Here is a 21,994-nt window from a genome sequence, read left to right on the forward strand (position 1 = left end):
CTAATATATTGGCATTGGATTTAGGTGAAATCTCTTGGGATACATTAATATTTTAAGGAATATGTCATGGTGTACTGCAAGTGCTACTGTCAATTTTGTTTGCTATACTTCCATTTTTCCTATGTTAGAATTCTCAATACAGAATGCTGCTTTGCTGCTATTAATCATTTTCAGTGTTTTCCCCTAAGAAGGGAAGAGACTACAGTCTTTTTATTTCATCACATTCCACTCATCTGTGGTCTTATACTTTTGTTAAGCAAGATCCATAACACTTTCCATAGAAAACAATGAACTAGGTGGCTCTTATGCTACTTACCATGTGGATGAACAGAGTTTTATCAAATGTTATAAGGGGAATGCACTATGTTTGATATCCTAACTTAAAGTTATGATTTGATCTGTTTTAAGCGGAGAGTGGATAAGGTGGTGGTAGTCGGAATGGGTTTTCACTGTTTCTTGAATGAAAGAGGTGGGCCTTGATATCTATATCTATATCTCAGCCTGGATCTTGGAGGAGAGTCTACGTTACTGCAAGGTAGTATAATTAATCACATCAGCCAGCAGGCTAAATCAGACTTGCCTGTTGGTTTTTATTCAATACATTTCAAGGTCTTTGAGGGTAGCCTTGACTCAATGACTAAATGCCTACTAACCAAAAAGTTACAAAAGCAACAGTTAAAGGTGTTTTGTTAAATCCCTCCTTATCTTCCATCTCCTCTCCCCCCTCTAACCATAATGTTCTATTCAATACATGATTCCTACTTAAGGTTACTCATAGAACTCCAGACAGCCTGGACAGATCAAATTTGGAATTTCCTCATTTCTATATAAAACACACCCTCTCCCCACCCACACCACCCAAGCCACAACAATCTACCACACACAGAGTTCCATGTAATCTACTCTTGGATGAATTGGAAATAATCTTTTGTTGTTGTTGTTCAGTCGTGTCCGACTCTTCGTGACCCCATGGACCATAGCACGCCAGGCCTTCCTGTCCTGCGCTCTCTCCCGGAGCGTGCTCAAGTTCATATTCATTGCATCCGTGATGCTATCTAGCCATCTCATCCTCTGCCGTCCCCTTCTCCTTTTGCCTTCAGTCTTTCCCAGCATCAGGGTCTTTTCCAGGGAGTTTTCTCTTCGCATTAGGTGGCCACAATATTGGAGCTTCAGCTTCATTATCTGTCCTTCCAATGAGCACTCAGGGTTGATTTCCTTTAGGATGGACTGATTTGACCTCCTTGCAGTCCAGGGGACTCGTAAGAGTCTTCTCCAGCACCACAGTTCGAAAGCATCAATTCTTCGGCGCTCAGCCTTCCTTATAGTCCAGCTCTCACAGCCATACATTACTACTGGGAAAACCATAGCTTTGATTAGATGGACCTTTGTCGGCAAGGTGATGTCTCTGCTTCTTACTATGCTGTCTAGGTTGGCCATAGCTTTCCTCCCCAGGAGCAAGCGTCTTTTAATTTCATGGCTACAGTCACCGTCTGCGGTGATCTTGGAGCCCAAGAAAGTAAAATCTGTCACTGCTTCCATTTCTTCCCCTTCTATATGCCAGGAAGTGATGGGGCCAGATGCCATGATCTTAGTTTTTTTAATGTTGAGTTTCAAACCAGCTTTTGCACTCTCCTCTTTCACCCTCAACAAGAGGCTCTTGAGATCCTCTTCGCTTTCTGCCATTAGGGTGGTATCGTCTGCATATCGGAGGTTGTTGATAATTCTCCCAGCAATCTTAATTCCGACCTCTGATTCATCCAACCCGGCATTTCTCACGATGTACTCTGCATATAAGTTAAATAAGCAGGGTGACAATATGCAGCCTTGTCGTACTCCTTTCCCAATTTTGAACCAATCGGTTGTTCCATGTCTGGTTCTTACTGTTGCTTCTTGACCCTCGTACAGGTTTCTCAGGAGACAGGTAAGGTGGTCTGGTAGTCCCATCACTTTAAGAATTTGCTACAGTTTGTTGTGATCCACACAATCAAAGGCTTTAGCGTAGTCAATGAAGCAGAAATAGACGTTTTTCTGGAATTCTCTTGCTTTCTCCATGATGCAGCGAATGTTGGCGATTTGATCTCTAGTTCCTCTGCCTCTTCTAAACCCAGCTTGTACTTCCGGTAGTTCTCGGTTCGCATACTGCTGAAGCCTAGCTTGTAGGATTTTGAGCATAACCTTGCTGGCATGTCAAATGAGCGCAATTGTGCGGTAGTTTGAACACTCTTTGGCGCTGCCCTTCTTTGGAATTGGAATGTAAACTGACCTTTTCCAGTCTTGTGGCCACTGTTGAGTGTTCCAGATTTGTTGGCATATTGAATGCAGCACTTTAACAGCATCATCTTTTAGGATTTTAAATAGCTCAGCTGGAATACTGTCATCTCCGCTAGCTTTGTTGTTACTAATGCTTCCTAAGGCCCACTTGACTTCACTCTCTAGGATGTCCGGCTCAAGTTCAGTGACCGCACTATCATGGCTATCAGGGACATTCAGATCTTTCCTGTATAGTTCTTCTGTGTATTCTTTCCACCTCTTCTTAATCTCATCTGCTTCTGTTAGGTCCCTGCCTTCTTTGTCCTTGATCATGCCCGTCTTTCCACAAAACGTTCCCCTGAGATCTCCAATTTTCTTGAAGAGATCTCTAGTCTTTCCCATTCTGTTGTTTTCCTCGATTTCTTTGCATTGTTCATTTAAGAAGGCCTTCTTGTCTCTCCTTGCTATTCTCTGGAACTCTGCATTCAGTTGGGTATATCTTCCCCTTTCTCCCTTGCTTTTCGCTTCCCTTCTTTCGTGAGCTACTTGTAAAGCCTCATCAGACAGCCACTTTGCTTTCTTGCATTTCTTTTTCTTTGGGATGGATTTCGTTGCTGCCTCCTGAACAATGTTACTGACCTCCGTCCATAGTTCCTCAGGCACTCTGTCTATCAGGTCTAATCCCTGAAATCTATTCCTCACCTCCACTGTATATTCATCAGGGATATGATTTAGGTCATACCTGAACGGTTTAGTGGTTTTCCCGACGTTCTTCAATTTAAGCCGAAATTTTGCAAGAAGCAGCTCATGATCTGAGCCACAGTCAGCTCCAAGTCTTGTTTTTACTGACTGTATGGAGCTTCTCCATCTTTGGCTGCAAAGTACATAATCAATCTGATTTCGATATTGACCATCTGGTGACGTCCATGTGTAGAGTCGCCTCTTGTGCTGTTGGAAAAGAGTGTTTGCTATGATCAGCATGTTCTCTTGGCAAAACTCTATTAGCTCTTGTCCTGCTTTGTTTTGTACACCAAGGCCATGCCTGCCTGTTATCCCGGTGATTTCTTGACTTCCTACTTTAGCATTCCAATCCCCTATGATGAAGAGGACATCTTTTTTTGGTGTTAGTTCTAGAACGTGTTGTAGGTCTTCATAGAACTGATCAACCTCAGCTTCTTTGGCCTCAGTGGTTGGGGCATAGACTTGAATTACTGTGATGTTGAATGGTTTGCCTTGGATTCGTACTGAGATCATTCTATCATTTTTAAGATTGTACCCCAGTACTGCTTTTCCCACCCTTTTGTTGACTATGAGTGTTACTCCGTTTCTTCTAAGGGATTCTTGCCCACAATAGTAGATATGATGGTCACCTGAATTAAATTCGCCCATGCCTGTCCATTTTAGTTCGCTGATTCCCAAGATGTCGATGTTCAGTCTTGCCATCTCATGTTTGACCACCTCCAGCCTACCTTGATTCATTGATCTGACATTCCAGGTTCCTAAACAATATTGTTCTTTACAGCATCGGATTTTCTTTTCACCACCAGACACATCCACAGCTGAGTGTCCTTTCGGCTTTGGCCCAGCCGCTTCACTCTTTCTGGCGCTACTTGGAAATATCCTCTGCTCTTCCCCAGTAGCATATTGGACACCTTCCGACCTGAGGGGCTCATCTTCCGGCGTCATATCTTTTAGCCTTGTGATACGTTCCATGGGGTTTTCTTGGCAAGAATACTGGAGTGGGTTGCCATTTCCTTCTCCAGTGGACCACATTTTGTCAGAACTCTCTGCCATGACCTGTCCGTCTTGGGTGGCCCTGCACGGCATAGCTTATGGCTTCAGTGAGTTACGCAAGCCCCTTCGCCACAACAAGGCAGTGATCCATGAAGGGGGGAAATAATCTACCTTAGACAATTTTGCAACAGTCTTTACTTGTAAATGATCACCTGAAATGGGTATTTCAATAGCTCTGTGAGTCAACTATAAAGAGTGGGCCGGTTCACATGATCAGTGGCTTATTTAATTCACTGTGTGTGCTGGGTGCAATTTCCATAATCACTGACGGGGCACTGAATCTGAGCTGCATGGCTTGTTGGAGGGGGAAACAACCCTCCAATAACCCTACAGCTAGTGATGTCAGAGAATTCCGCGATGAATCTCAGTGAGGCCGAATGCCAGTGCATTTGGCCCCTCGAAAACCATTGCGGAACGAAGCCCCCACTCCCCCCAACCCACAAAAGGCGCGTGAAATGGAGCACCTGCTCCCTTACCTGCTCCCATCCACGCTGCTGTGCGAATGGTGGCCGTCTTGCAGCTGCCATTCGCTTCCTCCTTCTTCAGCCGTGATAGGCTACGTAAGTATTTATGTAGCCTATCACGGTGGGAGGGGGGGAAACCACAGTGTATGCAAATGGTGGTAGCCACCGCCATTTGCATACGCTGGGGTTTTCCCCCTGCCATGATAGGCTACGTAAATATTTACGTAGCCTATCACAGTTCACTACAGGGAGCTCACAAGGAATCACAGCCGCCATTTGTGTCCCTGCAGGGCTGCCCAGTGGCCGGATGTCCGGCTGCAGGTGGCCGGAGCCGTCTGGCGGCTCCGCAGCTTGGCCGTGGAGCGGAGCCGTCTGGCCAGGATTCTGGGGGGAGGCATGGAGCGCCTCCCCCCTGGCGAGAATTCCAGGGGGAGGGATCGAGCGCCTCCCCCACCTGCGGAATCCAGCGGAGCCAGGTAAGCGGGGTTTTGTACACCCCTACCTACAGCAGTCCATGGGTTATTGGAGGGTTGTTTTCCCCTCCAACAAGCTATGCCATCTGGGTTTGGATGATACAACAAGCCACGCCTGGTGGCTATGGAAAATCATGCCCCACACACACCCAGCACACACTGTGATTTAAATAAGCCACCATGGCTCAAATAAGCCATGAAGGCTTATTTTGATCATGCGAACCAGGTCAGTAAGTATGGAAGCTCACAGCTTTTCTTTTCCCAAAGCCTAGCCAAAAATCCAGCTCTCAAGATATTGCCATAAGCAATCCCCCCCCCCCCCCAGCATTCTTTTGGAGTCCAGGAAGTAGCTTTTAGTTGTGCATTTTCAAACTATTATAGCTGTATATTTTGTACACTATACTTTCTTAAATTGCTGTTATCAAACTTTGGATTTAGCCCTAAGTGTGTAAAGACGGATATGAAAATATAAACAAATTGCTGACATCCAAACAAGTGATCTGTGCAGGCAAGCTACTGTTGAGTTAGAAGTGGCCTGTCTACTCAACTGTAGGAATAGCTGCAGCAAAAATTAAGCTTCAGACAGTGTCTGCCCAAGCCTATTCATGTATTTGTGATTTTGTGATTTATTCTTTAGGATCTGCTTCTTATCCTATGTATCCTCGTGGGTAATTTATAAAGTAATGCGGTGCTCACTGGCACGATAGGATCAGGCTCTTGTTTTCCAGATGGAGAACACTTTATCAGACTGCAAGCTCTAAAGTGACAAGATAAGCCTGTGATTCTTAATTTTCTTGTACTGTTCTCTGTTCCTGATGATTTGAGTTCTCATTATGTTGATTCAGTGCTTTTCAAAATTCTGGAAGATCAAGGACCTGTTAGATGTATGGACATGTGTCCAAGAAAATCTGTCTTTAAAAAGTACAGCCAATCTACGTCTGCTAAATACACATATTGAAGACACTGGATTGTCACCATCTTGGACGAAACGTGTCTCCACCAGGCTCCTAAATAAAGTTGATTGTCAAGTGTTCACGGACCCTAAACCCTTTTTTACCTGGTGGTAATAGAGTTGTTCATCTTGAATATTAAAAGAACAAAGACAATAGGATGAACACGTATTTCTTCAATCACATAGACTTGACACTGAATAAAACAAGAAAAAGGAGGAAAAATCCAGAGTAGTATTTTCAGTCACCTAACATTCTGTAAAAGCCAAGTTAGTTTTTTAAAAGCCTGGAGTAGGTAGGTAGGTAGATAGATAGATAGATAGATAGATACCCTAATGCTGAATTTATTAAAGTTCAATTTGTGATTGTAAACCATATTTTTAGGGCTGTCACCTGATTAAAGAAATCTCAGATTAATTATGAATTTTAGGGTGAAGTCCTATGCATGTTTAGACGGACAATAGTCTGGCTGGGGAGCGCTGGGAGTTGGACGACTTTTGTCTGTCTAAACATGCATAAGATTGCAGCTTCAGTCTATCAGTGAATTAAATCTACATGGGCTTTATCCAATGTTAGTCTAATTTAAATCCCATTCATTACAATGGGTCTTCTGTAAGTGGGACTAACAGTGAATATAACCCTATAAATTTGCATATGCATAAAACAATATTTCTGAAGGGAACAAAGCACACTTGCCTTGTTTTTATGATTATCAAAGATGGGAGAATACCTCTTCTAAGGTGGAGCCTGCCCCTTATAGTTTGCACAAGCTTTTGCATTTAACACAGGGGTCCCCAACGTTTTTGGGTCAGTGGGTACATTTGGAGTTTTGATAGTGTTTTGGGTGCTCTCACAAAATGGCTACCATGGAGGCCTTGCCATTCATAAAATGGCTACCATGTGGGACGTGGCCAGTCACAAATCACCCATTTCCCAGAAGGCAAACTGGTGAGACTAAAGAAAAGTAACTTGCCCATGAACCTAAGCACAAGGCAGAGGTTGGCCTAGCTCCAGAACACCAAGCCACTCTTTTGAACCCAAATAAAGATTGCCCTGGAAGATAGCACTTTGCTTTGCAGCAAACCAGTCTCACAGTTATATAAAATGTAATTTTTCAAAAAAGAAAGAAAGAAAAGAAAAATCAGGAGCACCAGGGACGTTACAATTTTTAAAAATAATTTCAAAAATTAATTGGGAATATCTTTTTAGCTGATGTAAATATTGTTAATCTAGCTGATTGACAAAATACTGCATTCCTACTAATTATTTGTTGTTCTTTGTAGTCTGCCTATCCTGCAGGCTGGGTAGTAATTAAAGGGTAGTGATTGAAAGATCAAACATAAGGAGGAGTGGGTAGTATTAATGATCAAATATGAAATCTCATTGAAATTTAAGAAAAATGTATAGGGTAATACTGCAAACCCAGCTACCTAAAGACCCCCCAAAGCCAGTTCAAATAGAAACATATTGCAGCATTTCTGAAAGACGACCTTAGTGAGATTTCCTAGGAGAGTAAATTATACTGAGAGGACAGAACCATTAAGGATGCAGTCCTGTACACACTTACCTGGGAGGAAGTCCCATCGAAGTCAATGGGGTTTCTTCTGAGTAGACATGTGTAGGATTGCACTGTAAAAGTATCTTGCTACATACCATATTATTTATGTTTGCTCTTATGCTAAATGTACCCAGAAGAACATATGCCTTTGCCATCCAGACAAGGTGCATAGATGGTAGTGCATTAGGAGAATACAGCCACTCAACCTTACAGATCCTGATGCAACTGTAGAGATCATATGGGGAAAGCTGGTTGATAAAATTCTGTGACATGATACATGTGCATTAAGTAGACTGTGCAGCACTGATATCTGAGGAAATGTAATATAAACCACACCATTCAGATACCTTCAATTATTATGGGCCAAACTGCATGTTACATTTTAAATAGCACCCACGAGTAGGCCAGATCAGGATCAAGACTGCTACAAAGTGGAGAAGATTTTAATCCTCTATCCCCGTATCATGGCTCTGTGAAAATCCCAACCCCAAGCTGCTGTTTGCATTGGGAGAGAAATTGCCATTGACGAAAATGTTTTGGAAGTCCCCTTGGGCCATTGGGGTAAATGAGGCTGTGTGATGATAGGGAAATGTCTGTCTGCTCAGTTGACATGAAAAAGGGATGCTAATAAGCTGTTACTGGGCAACATCTTTGGGTTGGTGATGTAAATTATTGTATGTGCACATGTATAATATAAACATATTATAATGGTGAAATTACCTCAGTTCAGTTGGACTTCATGTCAAAGCCACATCCCCTATCCTATCAAATCTACCTACTAACAGACTGGCTTAAGTTTCATGGACTCAGGTTTAGAAGCTATTTTTAATGGTGGCGATATGACTTAAGGTTGCAGAGTTATAGTCCAAAATATCTGGACCGTGCCAAGTTGGGGAAGGCTGGATTAATTTAAGCCTAAACCTAAACTATGGGAAGAAAGTAGATCTCTAGATGTTTTGGGTTTCAACTCCCAACATTCCTGACTAAAAGCCATGTTGGCAGGGGCTTCTGGTAGTTGAAGTCCAAGACATCTGGAGGTCTACCTTCTGCCCACCTTTGCCCTAGAATGTGGTTTCCATGACAGAACTCAGTTCTGGGATATATGAACAAATATAGAAAAGCAAATTCACAGTTCCTTTCCTCCACTGAGTATATTATAGCCCAACCCCATACAGGTGGTATTAAATAAGAAGGTAAGAACATAAGTAGGTCTATGGGTCCAGATGCTGCTCTCTATTCTGCACGGAATGCAGAATTTGACCTAGAGAAGATATTTCACAGTACATTGGGGATAGAAGAAGCTGCAGTTGGTGGATCCTTTCTTCATGAGTCCTAAAGGTATAGAGCATTTCCAAGGTGTGGAGATGGCCATCCTACTTCAAATGATGGAGCTGCCATGTATCTTTCTTTTTACAAATTAAGTACTGGCTGCAGGTATGGGTAATATTCAAGGGTAGTGAGAGAGAGTTCGTCCGAGACGTAGAAGTTGTGTCCCCCTTGAAGTCCCCTTCTTTGTCCTTCTTCCTTACACCCTTAATAATTGTACATGTGTGATATCAGTCAAAAAGAAGGTACAATAATAAATATTGCATTTGAATCATGAATTTCAAGCATGCAAAACATTTCACATACTTTAAGTTAACCCTATAGGTAGCCCCTGGTTAGTATACTAGCTATGCAGATGGGGCAGAGATGCTGGAAGAATAGTGGTTGAAGTGAGATTGGAACAGAGATAGCAATGCTATGCAGATTTAGACAGAAAAAAAAGTCCTACAACTTCCAGCTTTCTGGAATTCTGGGAGTTGTAGGACTTTTTTTCTGCCTAAACTTGCATAGGATTGCACCCTAAGTCTAATTTTCTAAAAACTCAGGTATCATCCCCATTGACTAGAATGCGAACACAACTGTTAAGCTTCGTGTGTGCTGGGCAACCCAAGTCTCCTCTCTTACTTCAAACAGAAAGAAAGAAGAGGGAAAACTTCCTGGAGTTGTACAAACTCTATTCTGTATTAGCTGGGGTCTCTGAGGTTCCTACATCCTTGTTCATTCACAGGCTGCCATATATATATATGAATATGAGAGAGAGAGAGAGAGAGAGAGAGTTCAATTAAACAGAAATAGTCCCTTTTCCCTTTTAGTTTTTGCTAAAGTAGGAAGTCAAGAAATAACCGGGATAACAGGCAAGCATGGCCTTGGTGTACAAAATGAAGCAGGACAAAGGCTAATAGAGTTTTGCCAAGAGAACACTCTTGATCATAGCAGACACTCTTTTCCAACAGCACAAGAGGCGACTCTACACATGGACATCACCAGATGGTCAGTATCGAAATCAGATTGATTACGTACTTTGCAGTCAAAGATGGAGAAGCTCTATACAGTCAGTAAAAGCAAGACCTGGAGCTGACTGTGGATAGGGATGGCAGAGAATTCCGCCACGGATCTCAGTGAGGATCTCAGTGATGCCAGTGCATTCGGCCCCCCGAACTCTGTGGTGGAACGGCCTGCCACCCCCCACTCCTGCCCGCGGATCCCCCCCGGGACGAGACTTAACTGGGGCAGATCTCCCGGGTGGCGGCAGCTGCAGCAGTAGCTGCAGCGGCAGCCGGTCTTCTGACCAGCTGCCACCACCTCCATTTCCAGTGTTTTTTTTTAAAAAAAGACGTGATAGGCTATGTAAAGATTTACGTAGCCTATCATGGCTAGGTTAAAAAAAAAACAAAAACGACGTGATAGGCTACGTAGCCTATCACGTCTGACTTTAAAAAAAACAAAATGCGCGTACATCCGGGCCACTGGCTAGCAGGGATGCAAATGGCGGCTGCCATAGCCGCGACCGTTTGCGTCCGTGTAGTCAGCCGTGATAGGCTACATAAATCTTTACGTAGCCTATCACGTCTGACTTAAAAAAAAAAAAAAGCGCGTACACAAATGGCGGCGGCTATGGCCACCACCATTTGCGTTCCTTATTTTGGCCCGTCTTAGTCTACGTAAATATTTATGTAGACTAAGATGGCAAAAATAGGGAGGAACGCAAATAGCGTCCCTGCTAGCCATTTGCGTCCCTGCTAGCCAGAGGCCGGATGTCCGGCTGCTGGCGGAGCCGGACAGCAGCTCTGCGGAATCCTTGTGGAGTGGAGCCAGCTGGCGAGGATTCCGGGGGGAGGGACGGAGTGCTTCCCCCCCCCAGTGGAATCCAGCTGAGCCAGGTAAGGCCAATTTCGTACATCCCTAACTGTGGCTCAGATCATGAGCTTCTTGTTGCAAAATTTCGGCTGAAATTGAAGAACATAGGGAAAACCACTAAACCATTCAGGTATGACCTCAATCATATCCCTTATGAATATACAGTGGAGGTGAGGAATAGATTTAAGGGATTAGACCTGATAGACAGAGTGCCTGAGGAACTATGGACGGAGGTCCGTAACATTGTTCAGGAGGCAGCAACGAAATCCATCCAAAGAAAAAGAAATGCAAGAAAGCAAAGTGGCTGTCTGATGAGGCTTTACAAGTAGCTGAGGAAAGAAGGGAAGTGAAAAGCAAAGGAGAAAGGGGAAGATATATCCAACTGAATGCAGAGTAGCATTCTGCTCTCCTTGCAGAATAGCAAGGAGAGATAAGAAGGCCTTCTTAAATGAACAATGCAAAGAAATCGAGGAAAACAACAGAATGGGAAAGACTAGAGATCTTTTCAAGGAAATCAGAGATCTCAAGGGAACATTTTGTGCAAAGATGGGCATGACAAAGGACAAAGAAGGCAGGGACCTAACAGAAGCAGATGAGATTAAGAAGAGGTGGAAAGAATACACAGAAGAACTATACAGGAAAGATCTGAATGTCCCTGATAGCCATGATAGTGCGGTCACTGAACTTGAGCCGGACATCCTCGAGAGAGAAGTCAAGTGGGCCTTAGGAAGCATTAGTAACAACAAAGCTAGCGGAGATGACAGTATTCCAGCTGAGCTATTTAAGATCCTAAAAGATGATGGTGTTAAAGTGCTGCACTCAATATACCAACAAATTTGGAACACTCAACAGTGGCCACAAGACTGGAAAAGGTCAGTTTACATTCCAATTCCAAAGAAGGACAATGCCAAAGAGTGTTCCAACTACCGTACAATTGCGCTCATTTGACATGCCAGCAAGGTTATGCTCAAAATCCTACAAGGTAGGCTTCAGCAGTATGTGAACCGAGAACTACCGGAAGTACAAGTCCTTATTTTTGCCCTCTTAATTTACGTAAATATTTACGTAGACTATGACGGCGAAAATCAAGGGGAATGCAAATAGCATAGCCGCCGCCATTTGCGTATGCAGTTCCCCCCCCACCCCAGAGCCCTCCATGGCTGGAAATCCAGCTGCGGACAGCTCTGGCCTGGCTGGGCCTGGCCAGCTGCTCCACGGAGCTGCCGCGGAGCACAGCCGGCTGCGGAGGATTCCAGGGGGGAGGAATGGAGTGCCTCCCCCCCAGCGAGGATTCTGGGGGGAGGGACGGAACGCCTCCCCCCCACCATCAACATAATCCACAAACAGGTAAGTGACTTTCGTATATCCCTAGTTTTGTGCAAGTGGAGCCTTTGCATTTTGTGCAAAGGAATGCCCCCCCATGGTTTTGTGTGCAATTTGTTGTGTTTGCATTGTATAAGTGTGTTGTTTTACTTTAAAAGCAATGGGAGAAGTAAAGGCAGCAGAAGTGGCAAGATCAATCCTCCCTCCATCCCTATCCATACTACCTAGCTGCCTGATGGAACTCTCTGCCCTCTATATTTTACATTTATATCACACACCACCTTTACAGAGATATTTTGCTTCCTGACGCAAAGGACAAGATGGTGCCTCTTTGCATTCCATGTATAAAAGCTGACTGGATTGGTAGTTGAATCTTTTTCCAGTGCTGGCAACGGGACAGCATATTTGAAAGCAGCAGGTTAGCTTATGGGGAACAGGGCAAGCCACATGACCCAACATTTTGCTGTCATCTTGCAGCATCTGCTGTCTGAGCCAACTGCCTCACTCTGACTAATGGTAGGGCCGGCCCTGCAACTTTAGCAGGAAGGTGCTTTCTCTTCCAGGCAGCCAAAGAGAAAATGCTGGAGGAACTTGATTCATGCTTGGGAACTCAGTGTAACTCCACATGCCTGATTGAGGAGTTTGGTGTCAGCCACCCACTGAACAGGCAGCAGTGTGGGGCACCATCTCCCAGTGAGTGATAGTCCTCAAGCCATTCTTGGAAGCCCTGAGTGGTGTTGCTTCTGCCAGTCACAAACAGCAGTGAAAACACTGAAGCAGCATTGCATATGTTCTTTCTATTTATTTTCCTCCCCCAACCACTGTGCCCTGGTAAAGTCCTTGCTTGGCTGGAAACTACAGCTGTCAGTCACAGAGAATTACACCCTCCTCCTCTGCTTCCCCTCCCCCCATTTATGGAAAGCTTGGAGACCTTGTGGGAAGTTAAAAATGTATCCACCCTCAGGAACAGCTTTTTGAGTGGCGCGGAGAGCTATAGTGGATAGGGGGGATCTGTGAAAATCAGGTGCTTCACCCTGCATAACCAGAAGTGCTTTCTGTTATCACAAAGCCACCCATAATGTTTTGTTTGCTCTTGTGTTGGTCATGAGTCTTATATATTTGGGGGTTTCAAGTACTTGGATTTAACTCTGTATGTGTTTGCTTTTGGTGTTGTTCAGAAGCCTTGCAGTATTATGAGAATATATTTTAGTTCTAAACAAAGTTCAAGTATTCTGAAGAGATGGATACCAGAAGCATACACAATTCTCAGTAACGTAAAAGAAGGAAATTTAACTTCTTTTTTGGAATGGCCACAGGTTTCTTGATCTGAAATTGGGCTTTCCCTCCTATATTCCACTGGTATGTTTTATAATACTTAATATGTTATCAATTAGAAAAAAGTCATCAGTTATTTTTAGACGACAGACAGATTTGAGTGAGCAGTGTATTTATAGAATAATTTCAGGTATGTTGCCTTCTATCCTTTCATACAGTTTTTATTTCTTCACCTAAAAATATATTTTAATGGCTGTGTTTTCCCCCCACCAGCCAATAACCTAATCATTTGGTCTCTGTTTCCTTTCTTATGGGGCAAAGCTGGCTTCCTCCTTTTTTCCTTCTTCTTTTTTCTTTTTTGCAGTTCATCAATACAAAACTGATTTGAAGCTGAGCTGTATAATAATAAGCCTTTCAGCAGCCAGGCTTGACACTTGCCTTGTAATTAAGGCCTTGATGGTTGTGTTGATGGCAAATGAAAGAAAATGGCTTTGTTCTCAATTCCAGAGGCTTGATTGCTGGTTCTCATTCTCACCTGAATTCGACCCATTCTGCATTGTGCACATGATTGCTGGAGTGTGAGTAATTGCAGCACTGGCAGATGACATTTTCATGAAGCACACTCTGTACTGCTCCAGAGGGAATTTGCAGAATTTATAGCTGGGGAAGCTCATCAAACATGGATTTAGGAAATGCCTGTGTGAAAAGTGGGAGCCCACAACCAAATATCAGAGCTTTTCTTTTGATATTTTCCTTTTACATAAAGACCACTTTGCGCAACCTGTTTTACCTTAACGTTTTCAGAACCGATATCTAGAATTATGAACGGTTAGTGATGCTCATTAGGGCTAAAAATTTCTATTGGTTTTTCCTTCATTTGTGTCTCTTGATAAGAATACCAGCAAAAATAAATAGATAGATAGATAGATAGATAGATAGATAGATAAGGTTGGGCAGAGAGATTTGCTTACCTTCTTACTTAATGTCTGTTCAGATGTGTAACAGTGTAAAGAGCTCTTGCTTTTATGAGTTTATTGGCAAAAAAAAGTGGTTGTATAATTTCATAGAGATTCATTTTTTGACATTTTTTGCAGTGTCAATTTTTTTCACAAATTAAAAAATGTTGCAGATGAAATTGATGAAAGAACAGACATATAAACAGTGAACAACAATCCTCTGGTTCTAAAGGAGTGCTTTAGGAAGAGAACAAGGAATTCCCTGAATAATCTGTCAGAGCAGGACTCCAATTCTGAATAAGAACAAAAAGAATAATTGCATATTGAATCTCTTTCTCATATCTGGCATATTATATGAAACCATCCAGATTCCCTTACTCCAGGTATGGGGAACCTGTGGCCCTCCAAATGTTGTTGAACTGAAATTTTCATCATTCCCAGCCAGCATGGCCAATGTTGAGGGGTGATAGGAACATAGGAAGCTGCCTTGTAGTAAGTCAGACCCTTGGTCCATCTAGCCCAGTATTGTTGACATTGACTGGCAGCAGTTCTCCAGGGTTTCAAGGAGGAACCTTTCCTAGCAGCCAGAACTCTAAAAGTGCTATCCAGGGTGCTGAACCCATTTTGGGGAGAGGTTTCAGCACCTTTAGAGCTCTGGCTGGTTCTAACTAAAACCCAAAGTGGAATCACTGCTCCTCTGAAACTGGAACATCAGCCTCCACTAGATTGAACCCGGGGCCGTCCACATGCAAAGCCTGTGCTCTGCCTCTGCCACTGAGCCCTGCCCATGGGAGATGCAATTCAACAACATCTAGAGGGACATGGGTTCCCCACCCCTACCTTTCTCCATCACATGCACCTTCTTTTTTTCCCCTCGCTGTTTCTGATGGTGGTATTTCTCACCATCATCTTTGAAGACCCCTTTTCTTCCAAAGCACTTTTGAGAAAAATACTGGTAGACACTTTCATTTGAATCTCTACCACAGCCAGGCCAACAGAAACATTTGCACAATTCTTCTGACCTTTTATGATCATGCCCTCTTCATACACAGCCAGCCACAGTGCACTAGAAGATTCCTAACCAATGTTGACAAGGTAGTTTCATACTGCTGTCTGGCTAAACACCTGTACCCACCCAAATGCTAATATCTGCTGAAACATTCTTAGTAATCCAAATAGAATTCATATATTCCAGTGTTCTGTACTATTGTAATACCCCACAAAGATGCATGATTAAAGTTTTCTGCTGGACTTATTGATCAGACAGTGATCAAATTAAAAGAGCTGCATTCCTTGGGTTTCTGTAGGAGGCTGTGTTGATTATTTGAAATGAACACGCCAACCCACACTATGAGTTCTGTTTGGGCATCTGTCCTGCTAGGCAGTGTTTTAAAATGAGGTCTTTCTTCATTTAAAGCATGAATGGATCCATATCTCAGTGCTAATATATGGCAACATGATGAAAGATTATTCTCAGTTACTGTGAATAGTGGCTGAATGTGAAATTGCAATAACCCATGCCTTATGAAGTGTGTGTGTGCACACATGTTCATGCATTCTTTTGGAAGGTTTTGTTTTGTAGCTTTTTTTCCCTTTGTTTTGAGACTGATAGGGATGAATTGTGTATGTTTGAAGTTTTATATCTCTGTCCTTACTTTTTGAGGATGCATATGTTCCCCCTAAAACAGTGCTCCACATTGGAATTACTTTAGTTACATGACAAAATGTGTGGGTGAAATATAAGGCTGGAATTTCGAATGAAGTTGCATATTACAATAGTCTTCTCATAACAAATCAAGGGATAACTGAGCACTCCCTGTCCCACTATTCTTTCCCTTCCCTCCCCTTCCCCTCTGCCCCCCCCCCCAACTCATGAGCCTAGGTTCCAGACCTAGTCACTTGAAACTGGAACTGGCAGTGTGAATTGGCAGTTTTCAAGTAGCATACAGTGCTGTGCCATTTTCACTGTACATGAAACATTCCCTCTCCCTTTGGTGTTTAAGAGCTATAAACCCTTTTGAGGTAAGAAGAGAGTCTCTCCCTCTCTGTCTCTCTCTCTCACGCACATGCACACACACACACACACACACACACACACACACCATAGCACTCTGCTGTGTTTTGGATTAGAAATTTACAGTGCATAGCCATATTGGTTACAATAAACTCTTTCCACTTGCCTTAATGGAGCACGGGTTCATTAATTCATGGAAAACAACCATGTATGGAACAAACCTAGTGCGGCACTGTATTTATAGCATGGAAGTGACAGCTGTCTGTGTCCTTTTCTCTTTCTGTTCACTACTCCACCTGCCTTTTATGCAGCCCTAGCCTAGTTGGTTGCTCCTTCTGCCAACTCCCCATTCATACTGTCACTTTCTTTTGACATCGTTACCCCACCCCATCACCCACCTTTGTTCTACCCCTCTACTGACCATGTTAGTTACCTCTCACCTGTCATCACCCTTTGCCATCACACTGGTTTGTCCTTTGCATCCCATTTCTGGCCTCCTTGCTTATCATTGCACCCCTACCCGGTCCTGTCAAATCTTCAATTCTTCTGTCACTTTCCACCTTCCATTCCCACCATGTATGTCCTTTGCCACATAAAGTAAAACAATAATACCAGTTTCTTCCTGATACCTTCAAGGGTATCAAATACAAACAGAAACTAAAACAAACACAAAAAGGAACAGGGTAAAATAAAAATCAGTGTATGTGGGTGAAGTTAGACTGTTCAATTCTGTGTCATTTTTGTTGTTGTTGAAACTATAAGCAATAAGAATGGCTTTACTTTTCAAAAAATCACATGGATCACTCTGATGCCATGGCAAACACACAGTGTGGATGTGTAACATACTTTATTCTAGGTTATTCTAGGTTATGAACTAGCTTACAATGCATGGAAACAAGCAACACTCTTCAGTTCTGGTGTATCTGGTTATCTTTGCTCGTTGCCTGTCCACTTGTGATTAATCAAGCTAAACTCAACCCAAGAAGATGCATTGTAACCTTCAAGGGACATGGCAACCTCTCTATTTTTCACAGTTTCAGGTTTGAAACAAAAATGGATGTTCATCCATATTTTGTTGAACTATCATGTTAGGCTGTGATTGGCTTAGTAGGTCTTCCTTTTCTGTAACTGTGCTACAGTTGGTCAACTGTATTCCTTGTATAAGAAATGCTGGTCATGCAAATAGTGAGCTGTAATTTATTTCAAAAAGCTTAAGACTATGCATAGACACTTGTTTTATCCAAAATGAGTATTAATAGTAGTAATGGAAAAATAGCTTGATGCAGTGGCTTAGAATTGCAAAGGGTGAGAAAGCTTCCTTTTGTGGGGTAAGTCAGATGAGTAACCTTCAGAAGATCTAGGTTTCTCCCCTAGTGTGTCCTCTGTATGTTTCCAGCATGCATTGTTTCCTTTAGTTCATGCAGCAGTAAAGTGCAAGCTGTAAATTTGGTCCTGTTTAACCTCAGAACCTGCACCAAATGGGTCTGAAGCACCCCAGTGGGTAACCAGGCTAATCCCAATAGGTAAACATCACCACAGGACATCACTACAGACAAGATTGTAACTTGACAACATATTTATGGTTTTATTGCTGAAAATTCAGGAGAAATACAAAACAAAGAAAATAGCATGGTGGTTATATGAGCATTGGAAATTCTCTCTCCAATTACAGGGAAAGAGAATGCAACAAAAACAGAAGATAAATCAAAATAATTGCAATTGCCAAAGCTGTTACTATGAACTTGGCCAATAAGATAACGGCTTGAGCTTCTAACATTGTTATGACTCCTCTTTCCAACTTACTCCTGTTTACTACTTGCAGTTCAAAGCTAAATGAAAACAATTCAGCCTATGAGTTAACCCACCCATGGCTTTCTCCTGCTTCTTACTTGAATACAAAACTTATGCTGAAGCATTAATAAGTTCCTCTAGGCATAGGAAGAGTAAAGGAAGGAGTTGCAGTGAACAGAAAACTCAAGCCTTGGGAATAATTCCAGTTGTCACCTCTGAAGATGAGATTCCAAATCCCCTCCTCAGATATAACCTCCAAGTCTCAAGCTTAGAAAACACTCCAAGTCTCAAACTCAGAAATCAAGTCCAAAACCCAGAAATCATTCTAAGTCCCAAACACAGAAAACACTCTAAGTCCCAAAGTCTAAGAGTCTAAAAAGGTCCATAGTTACCTAAGTCCATGGGTCTGGTGGCACAGCAGAAAGAGGGAAGTGGAGCAGCAGCAGCAGCAGGAACAAAAAAAACCACCCGGAGCTCCCATTCCCTGGGCTTTTATACCCTTGTTCAGGTCAAAGGTGGGGCCCAAGGAGCAATGAGACAATCAGCCTCCAATAGGAAATGGGGTGCATGCTAGAGCGTTTGCTCACCAATCAGAAACAAGGTGTCCCATCTATCTCCCATAATTTCATGTGTCTGGGGAACATGTCTGGCACCATTACAAACAGGTTGTTTTGAATGTCCCAACATATAACCCGAAGTCTACCATCTGGGCATGCTATCTTGATTGACGCTAGGAATGGCGGAGAATTCCACCATGGACTCCAGTGAGGCCAGATTCTTTAGAATCCGGCCCCCTGGAGTCCATGGCAGAACGGAGCAATCCTCCCTGCTGCCCCGTGAAGTCCCCACAGACCGGATCCCACCTGCCTCTGGCGGCCCGGATCTGGCCGCTGCTCTGATGTGCAGCCGCGAATGGCGTCCTGCGTAGGGGATGCCCTTGCTCTTCTTTGAACTCCTGGTCATCTTTGGCAATTTTTGGTCATATTCGCCCAACTACCTCCTCCTAGTTGTTGCTCGTTCTCAGGGCTACACTTCCCCGCCCTGTAGGGACATTCTCTTATCAGCAGGTGTACACCACGAGAAGTCAAAACAGTACTTTTCCTCCTCTCAGTAGGCATCTGAGCAAGCTCAGTTCTGCTGTTCATCTCATTTAGACACTCTGCCAGCATGTCATAGCCTTGAGCAAGCTCTGTGAAGCCGCTTGTAAAGACTGCTGCATTTTTTTTCCTTCTTCAAAGATAGTCCTGAAAAATCTCAGTTAGAGTCTCAGTTAGTGAAATAATATCATTTAGTATAGAATCAAACTTCATGGTCTTCTCCAGGGATCAAGAGTCTGGAGAATAAAGCTGATTATGAGTCTGGGGTCTTCTAGGGGCTCTTCTTGTAGGCCTCTCCCAGATTAAATCAGCCATCTTTACTCTTTGTTAACCCTTTTCAGTATCAGATTAACACAAGCTACTGATAGAATATATATGAACAGGCTTCAGAGTAGCATGAGTAAAAATCCTCATTGCCCTATAGAAGTTGACTGCATGCTGGAAATGGTTAGCATAAATATCCCTATGGATTCCTAAATATATCAAAATTGCTTTGCAATCTGGATTGAATGACTGTATACGTGTGTGTGTGTGTGTGTGTTTTAAACAAAGTTTATGCATGGTATATTTTTGTCTTTTGGAAATCAAATGTTTATCTTGTGACTTCAGTTGGGTATTTACTCCTGTATCTGATTTTGAACACAAGGTAGTTTGGAATACAGACACACAAAAACAGAGATATGTGTTAGTAGTGATCATAAGACCTTTCTTGAGGACTAAGGAGAGATCTTGATTAGAGTAAGATGGACAGAGACCCTTTAAGCAGCTTTCAGTTTCTCAGTCAAAGATACTATTAAGTTTGCAAGCCTGTCAAATATCAGCTTTCCCCCATTACTGCACCGTTTGCAAATACTTTTGTGACTTCACTGTAGTGTTCCTGCAAAAACTTTTCTGTGTATGACTTTCTGGCAGTCTAACTCAGGGAGGGGAAACCTGGCTGCACTTCAGAGGCTTGACAAGCCCTGATGTAATGGCAACTGTGCTCCACAGAATATGTTGTGACATTGCTACACATGTTTAGAATCTGGAATCTACTGCAAATCATTTCATTATGAATTTTAATTCTATGTCAGATATGATGATCTGAGGACCTATGGGGTGAAGGCTAAGTTGGCATGGCAAGGAAGGCCACAGAAAAGGATTCCATGGGTGTAGTGTTCATGACAGGTCTAAGTCTTTGGATTTCTGTCATGATACAACCAGATAATATAGATTTCTACAAAAAATAGCCTACTTTTCTTCCTTCAGTTCTGATTGTTTAGACAATGATGTGTGTGAAGTACTGTTTCTGAAAATGTGAGTTAAACATCACTTTAAATATCTCCCAAACCCAGACTTTGAAGGGATCCTATATAAGCCTGCAATATTGTATTAGTTCTACTCAGTTGTTCTATATTCTCATAAATATTTAACTCATTGGTCAACCAAATGTACTGTTACATCATCACTCAGAGAGTGCTGTTGCCACTACGGCAGCCTTTGAGGTGGATGAGTAAAGCTGTGAAGAGACATTCCTCAACCAGTCAGACAGATAATCAGTTGGGAATCCATTCTACAACTCATATCTTAACACCCTGTACAGTTCTTCCATGTCAGAGGATATGTGAATTCTGAAAAGGAAAGTACAGAATCTAGAAGAGTGAGTTCAGTAGGAGGGGAAGAAGCTTTGTCAGTGTTAGTTCACATCTTCCTCTTTTTCCTGATTCCAAAAGTGAGACTTTCTTATGCCTCTGGTGGGAAGAGAACTAAAATGAAAAATTATATGGAGGCTAAGGGGTTGTACAGACAGGTTGCAGTAATCTGCCAGGTTCAGTTTCTGACATGCATATTATAGTTCTGCCGGAGTAGACTAGTAACCTGGATCTTCTTTATGTCCAATTCTGTCCCATTTAATTCCCATCATACATATGGTATTGGTGTGTGGACTCTACCACATGTTGGTCAGATGAAAAAAATATTAGTGGTCCATATCTTTGGACATGCTGGTCAAAGAAATATGTTTGAGGGTTAAATGCATGTCTTTTGCAAACTTGGAAAATTGTGCACTGTACATTCCAGTGGTGTAATTGAAAAGCTTCTGACACATAAACACCTGTGCAAAGAATCAGAGAAAACTCTGCTCTACAGAGTAACATTCCAAAGGAGTCTGAAACTCTTTGTCAGTTTCATCTCTAAGTGAAGGAACTTCTCCCACTCCCTGTTGGGGTGGTCGACATCTTGTGAGTTTCACCACTGGGCTGCAGCATCAGACAGGAAATCGAATGCTTCTCTCTAGTCCCAACTCACTACAGTTGGAGGGGAAGCTTGTCCATTTCACTGCCATGCTTCCTAGCCTTTGCATAGTGACTAGGTAATATACAATTAGCACTAAAAATGCAAATCATAGTGTGAGCAGCTAGTAATATTGTGCATGTAAAATGCCGATGTGCATATGCCAGCACTCTACTGTAATGCAACAGCTCTTTTGGGATTTTAAAATGTTGCTTGCGTGGAAGTTTTTCAGAAAAAGAAATATCTGAGGCATTCTCTAGACTTCCTATGGATATCTGAAGGCCTAGGAAAGAAACAGAGGCAAGTTTGTCACAAGATACAGTGTTCTTAGAAGATAATAGATCTGTATCTATTATGCCTCTAACAGAGTATATCTCATTTTGTGTATTAGCATGCCAGTATTTATAGGAACTTCTTGTTCACTACACATAACACAGGATTATATTGGAATATTCAAATGAATAAATGGGTCATAAATGTGTCCATGCAGTATGAAATTCCTCAGTAATCATTTATATGTTACCAGTACAGTGTGGCTACAACTTTCCTATGATTGGATCCCACAATACTCTAGTAACGTTGGAGAAAAAGTTCA

This window comes from Heloderma suspectum, chromosome 1 (genome assembly GCF_057233095.1).
Source record: "Heloderma suspectum isolate Gila_16-S chromosome 1, 16-S_ref, whole genome shotgun sequence".
Taxonomy (NCBI): domain Eukaryota; kingdom Metazoa; phylum Chordata; class Lepidosauria; order Squamata; family Helodermatidae; genus Heloderma; species Heloderma suspectum.